Below are 6,000 nucleotides of genomic sequence, written 5' to 3' on the forward strand. Positions count from 1 at the left end.
CAAGAGCTGCTCTGTCCCTGACAGCGGCTCCAGCCCGGGGTTCGGAGCGGAGCTTCAGGCATGAGCGGGCAGGTACGGCCTGTATTGCGGCAAGAATATCCAGATGGCTATTCAGCCAGAATTCTGCTAGTGTGCACAGGCCCTAACTCAGTGTGTGGAAGAACAAATAAATACACATTACTACTTACCTTCTGGATTTGTTCCTTCTGAGTCTTCAGATTCACTTGATATGTTCTGAGGAATGAAATCTTCATCACTGTCAGAATCAAATACATGTTCCTGCAATTCGGATTCCGATTCATCCTCCGGTATGGATTGCAAAGTAGCCAGAATATCCTGAGGCTTTATCAAACGTCTTCTCTCCATATTCCTCACAAATTCCATAATTCTATATAGTTCCCTGCTGAAAAATAGAAATGAAAACTAAAAGAAATAATAACTGTTCTGCCACCTTCAAAAGTAGGTGGGCTGAATCAGTTGACAGACAGCTAAACTATTTCATAACAATTCATACCTGTATGAGTCTTCAGAGCTCGTATGTCTGCGTCTGTTCTCTTTGTCTCTTCAGCTGAACTGAAAGTAAAGTTACTATCCAGAATACTGTCTCCTGCTAGGACCTTAGAAAAACACCACCCTTCATTAGCATAAGATAAGAGCCTAGAGTAAACAAGCTATTTTGTTCAGCATTACACAGTAATACAAGCAGGTAAAACACAAGGAAAATGTGAAAAGTTGTAAATTGAACTACATCTATATGAACATCAGGGTAAATAAGACAGAGTGAAAAAATTATGCACAAAACTTTATAGCAACATTTAGTGACAAAAGGACCTCAAATTATAGTAGGGAGTCAAAATGACTCCCTTCAGTAGTCCTTGGTAAATTTTGAAAAAAACGCGCAAATTTTTTACCAAAATTATTTATTCTCACAAAATCTTTTTTCACATCATATTTGAGGAAAAGTCACCGAGTTTCAAGCCGGAATTCTGAAAAATGTAGTCACAGAAGAGAAATAAAAAACGAAAGGAGTCAAAATGACTCCATCAGTAGTTCTAGTGTTAAAAGTTGACCAGCAATTTCTCGTTTTTACAACACCATTTTTTTTTTTTTTTTTTAGGGACCACATCTCATTTGAAGTCGCTTTGAGGGGTCTATATGATAGAAAATACCCAAGTGTGACACCATTCTAAAAACTGCACCCCTCAAGGTGCTCAAAACCACATTCAAGAAGTTTATTAACCCTTAAGGTGTTTCACAGGAATTTTTGGAATGTTTAACAAAAAATGAACATATAACTTTTCTTCACAAAAAATTTAATTCGGCTCCAATTTGTTTTATTTTACCAAGGGTAACAGGAGAAAATGGACTCCAAAAGTTGTGCAATTAGTCCTGAGTACGCTGATACCCCATACGTGGGGGTACACCACTGTTTGGGCGCATGGCAGAGCTCGGAAGGGAAGGAGTGCCATTTGACTTTTCAATACAAAATTGACTGGTATTGAGATCGGACGCCATGTCGCGTTTGCAGAGCCCCTGATGTGCCTAAACATTAAAACCCCCCACAAGTGACACCATTTTGGAAAGCAGACTCCCTAAGGAACTTATCTAGAGGTGTGGTGAGCACTTTGACCAACCAAGTGCTTCACAGAAGTTTATAATGCTGAGCCGTAAAACAAAAAAATCATATTTTTTCACAAAAATGATATTTTCCCCCCAATTTTTTATTTTCCCAAGGGTAACAGAAGAAATTGGACCCCAAAAGTTGTTGTACAATTTGTCCTGAGTACGCTGACACCCCATATGTGGGGGTAAACCACTGTTTGGGCGCATGGCAGAGCTCGGAAGGGAAAGAGCGCCGTTTGACTTTTCAATGCAAAATTGGCTGGAATTGAGATCTGATGTCATGTCGCATTTGGGTTAGGGTTTCAGTTAGAATTGGGGGTTTGCAATGTTTAGGCACATCAGGGGCTCTCCAAACACACCCCTAACCCTAATCCCAACCATAAATGTAATCCAAACCCTAACTTTAGCCCCATCCTTAACTTTAGCCTCAACCCTAACAGGAAAATGTAAATAAATTTTTTATTTTATTATTTTTCCCTAACTAATGGGGTGATGAAGGGGGGTTTGATTTACTTTTATAGCGGGTTTTTAGCGGATTTTTATGATTGGCAGCTGTCACACTAAAAGACGCTTTTTATTGCAAAAAATCGTTTTTGCGTCTCCACATTTTGAGAGCTATAATTTTTCCATATTTCGATCCAGAGAGTCATGTGAGGTCTTGTTTTTTGCAGGACTGGTTGACGTATTTATTTGTACCATTTTCGGGCATGTGACATTTTTTTGATCGCTTTTTATTCTGATTTTTGTGAGGCAGAATGACCAAAAACAAGCAATTCCTGAATTTCTTTTTTGGGTGGGGGCGCTTATACCGTTCCACTTTTGGTAAAATTGATAAAGCAGTTTTATTCTTCAGGTAATTACGATTACAGCGATACCTCATTTATATTTTTTTTACGTTTTGGTGCTTTTATACGATAAAAACTATTTTATATAAAAAATAATAATTTTTGCATCGCTTTATTCTGAGGACAAATAACTTTATTTTTTCACTGATGATGCTGTTTGGCAGCTCGTTTTTTGCGGGACAAGATGACGTTTTCAGTGGTACCATGTTTTTTTATATCCCTCTTTTTGATCGTGTGTTAGTCCACATTTTGTTCGGCGGTGTAACATAGTAACATAGTAACATAGTTAGTAAGGCCGAAAAAAGACATTTGTCCATCCAGTTCAGCCTATATTCCATCATAATAAATCCCCAGATCTACGTCCTTCTACAGAACCTAATAATTGTATGATACAATATTGTTCTGCTCCAGGAAGACATCCAGGCCTCTCTTGAACCCCTCGACTGAGTTCGCCATCACCACCTCCTCAGGCAAGCAATTCCAGATTCTCACTGCCCTAACAGTAAAGAATCCTCTTCTATGTTGGTGGAAAAACCTTCTCTCCTCCAGACGCAAAGAATGCCCCCTTGTGCCCGTCACCTTCCTTGGTATAAACAGATCCTCAGCGAGATATTTGTATTGTCCCCTTATATACTTATACATGGTTATTAGATCGCCCCTCAGTCGTCTTTTTTCTAGACTAAATAATCCTAATTTCGCTAATCTATCTGGGTATTGTAGTTCTCCCATCCCCTTTATTAATTTTGTTGCCCTCCTTTGTACTCTCTCTAGTTCCATTATATCCTTCCTGAGCACCGGTGCCCTGAGCACCGGTGTGATAATAAAGCTTTTTTTTTTTTTTTACTGTGTTCACTGAAGGGGTTAACTAGTGGGACAGTTATAAGTCGGGTCGTTACGGACGCGTCAATACTAAATATGTGTACTTTTATTGTTTTTTTATTATTAGATAAAGAAATGTATTTATTGGAACAATTTTTTTTTTTAAATTTATTCAGGATTATTTATTTATTTTTTTACACATGTAAATATTTTTTTATTTTTTTTTTTACTTTGTCCCAGTGTGGGACATCATGTTATAGTGTCAGATCGCTGATCTGACACTTTGCAGCGATCACATCGCGTTGCTCCGAGGGTCTCAGGGAAGCACGCAGGGAGCCCCCTCCCTACGCGATGCTTCCCTATGTCGCCGGAACGCTGAGATCATGTTTGATTGCAGTGTTCCAGGGGTTAATGTGCCAGGAGCGGTCCGTGACCACTCCTGGCACATAGTGCCGGATGTCAGCTGTAATAGCTGACACCCGGCCACGCTCCCCCCCCCCCCCCGTGAGCGCGGCTGATCGGTGATGACGTACTATCCCGTCGGTGGTCATACGGGCCCATTCCACCTTGACGGGATAGTAAGTCCGATGTCAGAAAGGGGTTAAAATCTTTTCCCTGCTGCAGATTTCAGATTTAGCAGTTCTCTCAATTCTGAGTTCTGTGTAAACCCCACCCACACAACTGATCTGTGTATAGGCAGAAATCTGCCAATCATTGGTGGCAGTATGGTTGGACTACATAGCAACAGGTTTACTAGTCCTCTAGTAATAATCTGATAAACTGTTTTTATAAAAACTACAGTAAGCAGCATCTCTGAAATCAGGGTCTCTGTCCCTACATTATGCTGTTCTCTGATTAAGTAGCAAAAAACTGTTGATAGGCTCCTTTTTAAATGGGTTCTCTGCATCTTTAGTATTGGAGTTAGTCACAACTTACCACTGCATACTGTCAACTAGGGTTGAGCGAAACGGATCGTTCATTTTCAAAAGTCGCCGACTTTTGGCAAAGTCGGGTTTCATGAAACCCGACCCGATCCCTGTGTGGGGTCGGCCATGCGGTACGCGACTTTCGCGCCAAAGTCGCGTTTCGTATGACGCGCTTGGCGCCATTTTTTCAGCCAATGAAGGGGCGTGGGCAGAGTGATGACATAGGTCTTAGGGGCGTGGACGCCTATTGCCATGTTGTCGCTTGTGCGCTGTAGCGATTTGCACTGTGTAACGAGAGAGAGAGAGAGAGAGAGAAGAAAAAAAATCCCTTTGCATTGGGTTTCGTGTTTCGGTCGATCCTCGACTTTTCGCCATAATCGGCCGATTTCACTCGACTTTTGAGATAGTCGGGTTTCGCGAAACCCGGCTCGACCCTAAAAAAGTCAAGGTCGCTCAACCCTACTGTCAACACTTGGTCTGCGCGCTTACTCTCTCGGCAGGAAAGTTCATATTAGGCTACTTTCACACTAGCGTTTTTAGCAATCCGTCGCAATCCGTCGTTTAGGGCAAAAAACGGATCCTGCAAATGTGCCCTCAGGATGCGTTTTTTGCCCATAAACTTGTATTAGCGACGGATGGCCACACGTTGCGTCCGTCGTGTTTTGGCAGACCGTCACAAAAAACGTTCAATGTAACGTTTTTTTGTCCGTCGCGTCCATTTTTGACCGCACATGCGCGGCCGAAACTCCGCCCCCTTCTCACCGGACTGCAGAATGGGCAGCGGATGCGTCGAAAAACTGCATCCACTGCCCATGTCGTGCAAAAAATTCACAACGTCCGTCGGTACGTCGGCCCGACTCATTGCAACGGACCTGTACCAACGGAGGTGTGAAAGAGCCTGATTACATGTGGGGATTCCTTAGCAACCAGGCAACCCCCACATGTGCTTAGCCTGGCTAGTAGCTGTAAATCGAGTACATGTGGGGGTGGCCTGGTTACTATAGAACCTCCACATGTAATCAGGCTGGCGAGTAGCTGTAAATCATTCAGCTGAGGCGATGAAAATTAAATCTCCGAGCAGTCATAAATATTCGGAGGACACCCAAGCGTGCTCTGGAAAACCCGAGCAACGAGTACATTCGCTCATCACTAGTTATTAAGATTCCTTCTTCATCCTCCTAGAAGAATTCAGCAGCTGTTTATCAGGCCCGGGCATGAATTGGAATGAGCAGTAATGTCCTGGAGTGGTTGTCCCTTTACCTCTCCTTACTCATCTTGGCAGGTTTCTGCACGGCGCAGTACAACGGGGCGATGCTTAGCCCAGGAGAAAGTCGTCTCTCCCGAAGGTGAAGAGGTCCGTATGCTCCATGATTGAACAGAACGGCAGTGGAATAAAAAGAAAACTGTACAACAAGCCTTTCTTAGTGTTTTTCTTCATATTGTTGACTATAACATTGTGAATCACTTGTCACTGGAATTGCCCTTTAATCGTTTGGGGTTTAACCCTGCAGAAAATAAGTGATCCAATAGCTATATGCTTAATAGTTTCTACAGACTTGGTGTCATACATTGCTGTATGTTTCCAGAGGAAAATCCACTCTTCCAGTATTTAGCATTGATCGTACAATTCAGATCTTGGAGTTTTTTTTTTATTACTTTGTCCTTTTGTAAGATCTGCATTCTCTCCAGACATCCTACAAGCCCTCTCTGCCTTCTCATTAGTTTTTATGGTGTGCAGTGTATGAGTATATCGATTATCTTCTGACCACTATCCTCTAATGCTCATT

General features: G+C 42.1%; 1 long non-coding RNA gene across 1 annotated transcript in view; it reads left to right on the forward strand.

Moving 5' to 3' along the window:
- The window catches only part of LOC138674306 (uncharacterized), a 32,994-nt gene extending 27,383 nt beyond the window's left edge, over positions 1 to 5,611 (forward strand). The window contains exon 3 of the long non-coding RNA XR_011320590.1: positions 5,496 to 5,611. This is a non-coding gene — a long non-coding RNA (uncharacterized lncRNA). The remainder of the gene's footprint in view (positions 1 to 5,495) is intronic.
- The last annotated feature ends 389 nt before the right edge of the window (positions 5,612 to 6,000 follow it).

The sequence above is a fragment of the Ranitomeya imitator genome, chromosome 4 (assembly GCF_032444005.1).
Source record: "Ranitomeya imitator isolate aRanImi1 chromosome 4, aRanImi1.pri, whole genome shotgun sequence".
Taxonomy (NCBI): Eukaryota; Metazoa; Chordata; class Amphibia; order Anura; family Dendrobatidae; genus Ranitomeya; species Ranitomeya imitator.